At 36.5% G+C, this 11172-nt stretch overlaps 1 long non-coding RNA gene across 1 annotated transcript; it reads right to left on the bottom strand.

The window, feature by feature from the left end:
- Positions 1-7934: 7934 nt before the first annotated feature.
- On the bottom strand, positions 7935-9253 carry LOC113293696. Its single transcript, XR_003332473.1, has 3 exons — positions 9159-9253; positions 8759-8803; positions 7935-8214 (listed from the first exon to the last, which is right to left on the bottom strand). It is a non-coding gene; the product is annotated as an uncharacterized LOC113293696 (long non-coding RNA).
- Between the last annotated feature and the right edge of the window lie 1919 nt (positions 9254-11172).

Here is an 11172-nt window from a genome sequence, read left to right as displayed (position 1 = left end):
TTGTTTTCTAGTAATGTACATATAACAGAGAGTTTGGAGCTAAAGAGCGATCATAATGAATCAAGGCCTACTCCTGTTCATCGTGTTTTTCCTTCACTCTTTCCAAAAGAGGAGATTGTGCGCAACGCTGGAAAACGTGTTAATGTCAAAAAACTTTTTAAGCAACACGAGCAGCTAGAAAAAGCCGGTGCATCACAAGAGATTCTTGACGGAATTAACAAGGCCATAGACATGGAATTCGAACGTCGTTTTGATGTTGATGATTCCGAGGTTGACAGTGATTCCGATGAAGATGAACAATCTTTTGAAAGTCCTTTCAATAATGATACGATTATTCCAACTCCGGATCATAACAACGATCACTCGCCTATTCAAAAGGAGGAGAAACGGATATGACATAACTGTTGTTATCAATGGTGTAACGTACAAAAGTGAAGATTTTAGGATTCGCACCAATGAACTAGACTTTTGGGGAGAGGATTCTGATTCCGATGACGGGGTTGTTGAAGAGATAGAGATTGAGAATGAAACCAAATTGATTGAAGTCGTGGAAGACCCAATTGTGCTTGCGAAGGATTATAATGATGCTGAGATTTCGGTTGAAGCAGAAATTAAGAGTTCAATAGAGGACCACGATATACTTGAGGTAAATAATTCACTAGAGATAAAGGATGAGGATCTCGAACAAGGTTTGTCTAATCCCTTTACATAATTCTATATATGTTGATCCTTTCAATCCAATTGAAATAGCTTCTGAAAGAGTTGTTAACCTAACTTTCAGGAAAATACCTCACTTAGAATTGGAGTTATGTGCTTCCAAAGTTTTAATGGATTATTTTTCTCCTAAGTATCCACCACCTGATGAGTTTGATTCTAGTATTGAGCAGGTTCACCAAGCCGAGGAACCTTTTGAAGTTCCCGAATTCTATGTTCTCTATCCACTTCCGAGTGTAGAAAGGACTAAGTGTGGGAGAAACTTCAATAAAGTGATAACTTCTATATTTATTTCTTGTGCTAATCATTGTGTGAAGTTGTTACTAGTATTGCAGATTGCGGTCTGGGAGGACTACCAGATTTTCAGATTGTTGGTATATGGCCGATAACAAGAAGGTCGTACTGAGGACGTTAAACTAAGCGTTGCATGGGAGGCAACCCATAGTTTTTGTATTTTCTATCCTTTTGTTTTTATTTTTCTTCTTTTGCATAACATATTAGGATTTCCCACCTTGATTTTACTTAGGATGAGTCAATTATATTGAGGACAATGTAAAGTTTAAGTGTGGGAGAGTTTTTTGCATATAGCGTTTTTAACCTATTAGAGTCAAATTTTCAAATTTTTTGTATATATTTGAATAAAACCTCCAACTTGTAGACATTTTAGAGTCACTAGCATACTTCTAGGTATGTTTACATAGAGAATTCTGACCGACATAACTGAACTTGGAAGTGTTAGGGAACTACGTTCGGATTTCTTACTTGTTAGAGTGTTAAATAATGAATTTAATCATGTCGGTGATGCAAATGTGGTGCAGGGAGAAATGCATTATTAGAGTTGCTGATCAATCATTAGTGGAGACTAGCTATTTTCAAATCAACAGAGGCATCATACCATATTTTTTTTTGTAATTGACTAAAAATCTTTCTTTTGAGTGTGTTTAACCGTACATTAATTCCGGGTAGAATGGTGAGCTACCCAACCTCCCACCAATAGAAGCACTACTCTTTGATCTCTTGAGTGCTAATTTTGTCAATCATGAGGGTTACGTCTATAGATGAAAACCACCTTCTTGTAGTTTGATTTGCAGTTAGCACCATTCTCTCTCTCACCAACAACAAATCCATAGAAACACCATCATCATCAACAAGGGGGCGACATCAAAATCTACAAGGAAAGTTGAAGACGTTTGAGGTTTACAAGCAACAATACAAGGAAGAACAAATTTCATATCCGAGTAAAGAAACATACAAGGAGCAGATTTTTAAATTCAGGTTGAAGACTTACAAATAAAGAGCGGAATTTTATATCCAAGTTGAAGACTTATTTACAAGAGCGAAGAAAATCAAAAGATGAGAGTTATTGAAGTTTATGATACGAAGACATTACAAGTTGTGAAGATCAAAGTGGTAAAGTACTTCTTTCATGGCCATGTTATTTTAATTCCGTTATTATTTTTGTAGTTGTAATCTTTTTGTTTGAAAAAAAAATAAAAAAAATACGAAATACAAAATACAAAATACAAAAAAGAAAAAAAAATATATAGAAAAAGAAAAAAAAACAAAAGACAAAAAACAAAAAACAAAAAACAAAAAGATTTGCATTTAGGTTGTTATTTGTTCCATAAGGCCATGGGGAAGAAAAATATATAAAGAAGTTTCAAGCAACAAGAAAATTGAGGAAAAGAGTTACAAATTGTCAGAGTTCTATAAAGTTTAAGAGTTTATCATCAATAGTTGAAGACCGAAGACGAAGACCAAGAAGACGAGTTGAAGACTACGTTTCTATTGGATGCTGTGAAAGTGGTGTTATCATCATTGCAATCAGATGTGAAGGTGGTAAGTACTCTCATCCTCGCAATAATGGTTGATTTCCTTTCTTAGTGATCATCAGAAAAAGTCTTTTATTTCCCACGATTTTGTGGGGCCTCCAGAAATAATTCGGAAGGTTTCCTTCCCACCACTCAACGTGTGTAGGATTTCTATCTTCATTCCTACCTGCACACATGTGAGACCCATAAAAAAGCCGTCTTATTGAGTGGAATTATCATAAAATCCTTTCAAGTAAGGCAGAAGTCGAGGCGAAATGCTTATTGATCGCTCTCAAACAAGCGTTCTCTCACATGGTGTGGTTATTTCTCACTCAACATTTAATAATGAGAATATGTTCTTTGGTATTTCTAACTTCTTATTACTAGCATGCAGAAACTCTATATCCTCATACCTCTTTGGATGCTTGGGAAGCTGGAACGCTTTGAAGTTGGAGTAGGTTTTGTGGGCATACCTCTCGTAAGCCCTCACGAGACTATAACTCGTCCACTAGGGACACCTAGGGGTTTAAAGGCTTTTTACACATGCTAAGTGTGACCGTATCCTCGGCGAAATGAAGTTGTTGTAGTTTAGTTTAGTTTGCTCGAGGACTAGCAAAAGGCAAGAGTGAGGGAATTTGATACGTGCATATTTCACGTATATTTAGTGTCAATTCCTTGCTAGTATTTGTTGTTTTTCTAGCAAATTATTGTATATTACGCTTGTTTTCTTGTATTTGTTTTTCATTAGGTGAATCATCCAAAAAAAAGTGAAAATAGCTACAAAAAGTGAAGTCGTAAGTGAAGAAGGGCCAAATACCCAGTGGAACTCGTTCAAATGGAGGATTTTTAGTTATCATTTCGTAGAGGACGAGAAGACGATGTCAATGACATAAGAACAGAGTCATTCTGAGATCGTGTGAAGAAGTTATGTGCAAAATAAGAACTTGGAAGAATAACGGGTAAAATGGTCACTTCAAGGGCCACTACTATTGGTATCCCCTCGTTCGTTAAGGGGCGTCGAATCTGTTAAGGGGATGCCATTTTCAAAGGAACTGCTAGGGGGAGTCAGGTTTTCTACTTAGGGGGAAGCCACAATTCAAATATTACTAAAGGCACCAGTAGTTTCTCTAGGGGCACCACTTTCTTCACCCCCCCTTTGGTCGTTAACAGAAGATGTGATCCATAGTCGAGCTGGAGTTCCCAAGAACATGGAAAGAGCTGGAAGGAGGAGATACGCTGCCATTATTGTCAGCATTGGTGACTGCGTTGCAGTTGGAGGAGTCTGTGCTATCGATGATGAAAAGCTAAGGACTCGAGTTTGTTGTGATGATGGAGCTTGGGTTCTACAAAGAAGTGAACGAGATGGCATTCATGGAGTTCGAACGAGGAAGGGTTGGCTTACTGCCATTATCGGAATTGGCTGATGATCATAGTTCCATGACAGTTGACGGTGATAAAGATGGGAGCATTTGAGAAGAACCCGAGCAAGGTGCTGTTACCATTGATAAGGAGGAGTTTCGGAGTTCAGGAAGATGCTGCCATTGTTAACACTTGTGAGTTATGAAGCTGAGACAGACTCGAGATTTGCTGTTGAAGATGAATGAATAGATTTGGGCCTCGAGCTGGAGAAGGAGCTGACGGGTAGTTGGATTTGGATGAAGTTGGGAGAGTCTGAGAAACCAGTGGAAGATATGGAGAAGATAAGAGATACGGCACAAGACTTTTAAGATCAGGATGAAATATTTCTTGAAAGAGGAAATTCGCTGCAGCTATAATATTCAAGTTGATGTATAGTGAGCCTTAAAAGAAGACACATTGGCGTCACATGGGGTCCACTGCATTCATAGCCAATCATAAGCCGTATTCATCATATTACGAAGTCCCCTTTCGCACAGAATTAGCAGCATATGTTTCCCAATATTTCAAAACTGTGCTAACTAGAGCTGGAAAACGGGCGGGACGGGTCTGGCTTGTGACCAACCCGCGGGTTACAGGTTAATACAAGCCTGAGCTCGCGGGTTGAAATTCTTCACGGGTGGTCATTTATCCCACCCGTGCCCGTCCCGGTTAAAGCTTGCGGGTTCACGGGTGCTCACGGGTTACTTGGTTTTTATTGAGTCAACTCGCCAGAAATCGATTTCTGGGCTATTTCCTTCCACATTCAGGGCATCTAAAGTTCCTTTCCTACAAGCTACAACCTAAGTATCTAACATTCATCCAATTCATTTGGTATATTAATTCAAAAACTCAAAATTGCAAAACTAAACAAATTAGTCTTCTTAAAGAAACACAGACACAGATACTATCATAGTATCATACATTCATACTAAACTTACTAGTCATTAGTAGTTTACTTTAGTACTTAAGTACTTTAGTTACAGTTACACAGCACTTCATCAGTTCATGATAATTGATAAATAATGAAAATAAACTTCCGAGACCGAGATTGTAGATACCATTGTTTCTAATTTGTATCACCAAGTGCGACAATATCACAATATTAATAACCACTTCCTGCACAAAATATATATTGTGTGGTTAATCAAAAAAAGTGTTAACTATCAAAAAAACATCTCCAATCTCTTTTCTATGCAATATTTGGAGATACTGGTAAGTGATTAAACATTCTCATATTCCATGTTTATCTTTGAGTTGCTCCAACTATTCAATATGAATCTGTAATTTCAAGAAAAAATAAACCAAAAAAAAAAAAAGATTCAAGTCAAAAACATGGAATTTGCATAATTACCCCGCTTTATATTGAAGAAGTACGCATACTAACTAGACGCATAAGAACTTAATTCCTCCACATCCTCCACTGCCCCATCCTCCACTGCGTCAGGTTCAAATCCTAATATATCTTCTTCAACGATCACATTGTCCTCATCCATATCTTCTTTTCCTATATGGATCATAATAGAACAACCAATGTTATAGATAAGATTTAGACACTCAACTAAATAAAATATTATTGATTTACTTACCAATTCCATATTCCCAATCACGAGTTGTTATTAACGCCTCAGCATTTTCAGGTAATAAGGAACTGCGAAATCGATCAATCACCCTTCCTCCAATGCTAAATGCAGACTCCGATGCGACGGTTGAAATAGGAATTGACAAAATATCCCCTGCCATTCTTGAAAGTACTGGATATTGTTGTTCATGGTTCTTCCAATAGTTTAGGATGTCTAGTGAATTTAGACAACCTCTGTACGTCTCGCCAATATATTCATCTAACTCTGACAAGTCAGTTAATACATTACCACCACGTTCCTGTGTTGCAACATATTCCTGTTGACAAGACACTAGATATCAAGACACAGAATCCCAAACAATCCAACAACCAATTCTTGGGTACATTCCTCATTCTATCATAAGTAATTACAATGACAAATAAACGATATATGGCATGCTCAGAGTTTACATTGACATATTAAATCTGGGTTCAAAGTTATCATCTTGTATTAAACATTTATAGCATCAGAATCAGGCATCATTGAAAGATCAAACCACATAAATACTTAACATAGATTCCAATTGTGAATTATCAAGAGAAACTAACAAAGTTATCATCTTTCTATCGTAGGAATTACAAAGTTATCATCTTGTATTAAAAAAAAAAAAGAACATGTTTTGCAGACTTATACCAATCATGAAGAACTCAAATGAATTAAACTGAACATAAAAGTTGAAATTACCTGAAAAAAATCACTCCCTTCTTGGGCAGCAAAATTCCCACCATTTTGAACACTCAAATTTTGAGCTGCACAACTGTTGGAAGCTCTTGAACTTGACAAGGTGTAATACTCATTAAAAAGTGATTTTATATTACTATGCACTTTATTAACTTGACATTCTAATTCTCTCTCATCAGGATACAACTTGGAGTAAGTAAATTTCACAAAATTCATTTTCGATCTAGGATCTAACACAACTGCAATAGCCAGTATAGGACTCAACTCCTTCCAGTAACTATCAAATTTTGCTTGCATCTCTTTTACCATGTTCCTAATGAATTCAATATTACTTCTGCTCTCTTTCTTTAGTAACACCTGAACTTGACAAATTCTTTCAAAATACAGATTGGAAGTAGGATACTTACTACCAGAAAAAACCTTTGTGAGTTCATGAAACACCTTGAGAAACTTTGTGACTACTTCAATTTGTTCCCATTCTTCATTAGTTGGACAGTCTCCATAGTCTGAATCCACCAACTTCAAATGAGAGAAAACTGGCTTATACAAGATACAACTGTCTAACATAAGATAAGTTGAATTCCACCTGCATAAAACAAACATTCAGTGAGTATCTAAAAAAACATTAATACAAATTATACAATTCTCCAACTTTGTAATTTATAACAGAATAGAAGTGGAATCCCACCTTGTCTTTACGACTTGCCGAATACCCTTTTTCAGACCAGACATTCCTAAAGTTTCAACAATGTCCAAGAACTTTTGTTTTCTTACTTGGGACTTTTTAAGGGACTTCACTGACGCTCGAATCTTAAGCACGGCTGGATCAATCTTCGTAAGTCCTTCTTTTACAATAAGAGCTAAGATATGAGCACAACAACACACATGAAAGTATTTTCCATCGTTCAACAGGATCTTCTTTGCAACAAGTCTACTCTTCATAATTCCAGCACAAGCTCCGTTATTTGCAGCATTATCCAAGGTGATGTTGGATACCTTTTCTTCAATTCCCCAATCTTCTATCATTGCAAATAACTTAGAAGAAAGGTGTTCACCTGTTTGAGGTAGTAGAAAGGGGAATAAGTTAACATGAAATTATATTTAAGATAATAAAGAAATAAAATTAAGTGATTTACCTGTATGAGGTGGTGGAAGGGGAGAGAAATTCAGAAGCTTCTTTTGCAATACCCAATCTTTATCAAGATAGTGCGCAGTTAAGCTTATATATCCAGTAGTTGTTACAGAAGTCCACATGTCTGATGTTAGACATATCCTACCTGTAAGGGTAAGTCATACACATTAGCTAGCACATCATATTAATCAATTACTCATACATAAAAGTATAAACAAATCATATGGGTCATTAGGATTTGAAATTTTGAATCATACCTGGAGCAAGTTTCAATCTGTTGCGAATAACTTCTTTTTGTGCTTTATGTTTCTTTACCACATCGGCTTTCCCAGTATTCCTTGATATTGGTTTAAAGTCATCATTTAAATAAGCACATATATCCCTAAACTCTTTCCACTCCACCAAAGCAAATGGAACATTTCTTGCAATGAGTAAAGCTGAGAACAAATCCCGTAATTTCATTTGATCAACCTTGCGTACACGGGTAGACAGCTGGCTATTTTGTGAAGCTAATATCATCTGCCCTACGTCCATAGACTGACGTTTAATGCACTTATGCATTTTCATGGCTGAGGTTCCACCTCTTTGGCTTTCATATTTATATCCTACATTACAAGCCTTGCACACCCCCTTCGTTGTACCATCCTTATACTTAACGAGTTTAAAAAATTCCCAAACTTCGGATCTAAGTCTATTTTTCTTTCCACGTGCAACTTGTGCAGGTGCACAACCAACAGTTGGATCCTCATTCACAGAATCTAGCATCTCAACATCATCATCATCATCTTGACCGTCACCACTCATAACATCGTTGTAATGGTCTGGTTCTGGTAACTCTTGTTCTTGTACACTTGACATCCTGAAATGGATGGAGCCACAAAGAACAAGTCAAAGAGTCATTCAGAGAATCAGAAACGTGAAAAACTGGCAATGTAAAGAAAAGAAAAAAAAAATCAACTGTCTATTGAAACCTAACCATATTTCAGAAATTCTAAATCTGTTGTAAGTATTTATACAATTCTTCTTCTAAGCATAATGCTCTGATGGTGGTGGTGCTATTTATGTTGCTGGCTGTGTTGGTGACTAAAATGTATAGACTACCAATCTATTGAGAATTTGTCACTTGTATGAGTTGTTTGTGTAAAAGCTATCTTCATCAGGTGTATCATTGATTTCTAAGAGAAAGAGACATCACAGAACAAATTGACCTACCAGTCTCGTACCTAATAGTTCATCATATATAAACCTAATGTCAATGAAATTCAGACCTCAAATTCCACTACTGATATAGTCGAATATTCCAACCAAATCATACAGCTAAACACAACATTGAAGAATAACTTGAACTGAAAAAGATGCAGTAACTGATAGCAATAACAACACATGGAGGCAAAAGGACTCACTCTCTCCCCAGTACATTTAATCAAAGATGGTGCTTGATGTCCCCCCTGAGTTCCATGGAAAGGTTACATATGAGATTTTGTTCATCACTAAACAGTAATTAAGTTGCAGGACAGAGAGACAAGAGTATTCAGATAAATTGTGTGGGACAAATCGATAAACACAACCAAAATTACCAATTAAAGAATCTAAATATCCTATGTGCAAACTACAGCAGAGATTACCAACAATAAAATTAGAATTGGGGAAAAAATGCTAGTATTTCATCTGCTGGTATGAGTATTCTCGGTAGACTGGATGAATAAAAAAAGTAAAGGGGTTAGATTTAAGAAATTAACAATTGATTACCAAAACCCATGTTTTATTTTGATGATATTTACGAGAAAAGAAAAGAAAACTTACTTTTGATTGTAACTGTAAGAAGATGAAATCCGAAATTCAAACACGAGATCTGAAGTTAACCTTTACAGTGAACCTTTAAATACATGAGATCGATCTTCTTCTGCTGTTACACGAAAATTTCAGAGACAAAAAATGATATCTGGAAATAGTGAAGAGAAAAATCTTGGGTAAAACTTTGAAGTATGTTGTTGTTACGTGCTAGCCTTTAAACTTTGATCTTTAGATTTCAATTTGTTGTTCTGTGACTGTGATTCGTACCTGCCATCAGATTCAGAAGACTCAGCAGGGAAGAAGAAAAGAAGAGGAAGAATGAAGGCGGCAGCGGCTTAGGCTTAGGGAGTTAGGGTTTCTTTCTTCGTTTTTAACTTTTTATATGAGGGAAACAAGATATTGTGACACGTACGTAACAGGCTTACATTACTGTGACACGCGGCCTAGTGGTGGGGAATGAGCCGGGTTAACCCGCGGGTTTCACGGTACGGGCCGGGTTAACCCGTTTCTTCACAAGCCACTAATTATACAACCTGCGCCCGTCTTGTTTAGTTACGATCGGGGACGGGTGCGGGTTTTCACGGGACGGGACGGGCTAACCCGCGGGTTTTGGCTTGGTTTGCCAGCTCTAGTGCTAACCGACCTTGCATCCTTATCAAATAAGGAATTCTCGGGGGAATATGGTCGGTGCAAAAGCCTATATAAGGCCGAGTTGCTGCACCTTGGAAAAACAACATCTTGGGAGAGAAAAATACACAAAAGAATAGAGAGGAAAGGTTTTATTTCATATCAAGGGTTTACCCCTTTAGAGAGAAACCAAGTTTTCTTCTTCTAATTCTTTTTCGATATATTTTTTATGGGTTTTAGTAAATTCATGTGTAGCTGAATTTTTATTGATTAGGGATGATTTCAAAATCCTGATTAATGGAATTTTAATTCTTTTCACAAGTTTATTTTGAGTTTAATTTCTCGTCGATTGTCTCTATTATTTTTATCGTCTAAGATTACTATTGGATTATTCAATTGGCCATTTGAATTAACCTGATAGTAATTCTTCTACTAGTATTGGGGTTGGTGATACGTGTAATAGTCACTCAATTCCATACAGAAGTAGTAAATCGCAAAAGCTGACAGAGGGATTCTGTTAAGCAATTGTGTACAGAGATGACACTAGTAAGCAGACCGAATTTATGTGTCTGATGCTAGGATCAACCTAATTCACAAAACATAATGCGTTCGATGGGTTACACCTTGAGAGCTTATTCATGGTGGATCAGATGGATAGAATCTGGTAGTCGAGCGCTTCCGTATCCAGTGGCAACATTAGTTCCGGGGATAGCAGAGCTTATTGGTATTCTACGGTTGGTGACAATAAATTTTTTACAAGAAATAAACAAGTAATTTTATTAAGTTTCTGTTCAGTGGCGATGAATGATTCCCTAATCATCTTTGCTTTCTTATTATATTTTTATTTTACTTTCATCAAATCAATCCCCCCTTTTTACTTTATTGTGCTGATCAAATAACCTATCAATTACACATCTCTCTGTGGGAACGATCTCTTACTACCGCTATATTACGAGTTAATTAGTGGGAAATATCTTTATTAATTTGTTGTGTAAACGACGCGGATAAAAAATTTGGCGCCGCTGCCGGGGAGCAGTTGCTAATTGATTTGTTATTTGTTTAGCTTGTTTTATTTTTTAGATTTTTGTTTTTATTTTCTTTTTCTTGTGAGTCGTCATGTTTCCTTACGGAAATAACATGTACGGTGCACAAGATTACACATACAACAGTGGTAATCGTTATGGTTTTCAATCTCATTCATATGAAAACTACCAACCATCTAATGGGTATAATCAAAATCAATCTTTTGTCTATGATCAATATCCCACGGAACCTTATGGATATTCTCATACATGTCAATAACCTTATGACGGGCATATAAGTGAACAATCACGAAGATGTAAGGATAGTTATGCTTCTGATCAATTGTTTTCTAGTAATGTACATATAACAGAGA

This window comes from Papaver somniferum, chromosome 7, assembly GCF_003573695.1.
Source record: "Papaver somniferum cultivar HN1 chromosome 7, ASM357369v1, whole genome shotgun sequence".
In the NCBI taxonomy this organism is placed as follows: domain Eukaryota; kingdom Viridiplantae; phylum Streptophyta; class Magnoliopsida; order Ranunculales; family Papaveraceae; genus Papaver; species Papaver somniferum.
This window is presented reverse-complemented; position numbering and strand designations above follow the sequence as displayed.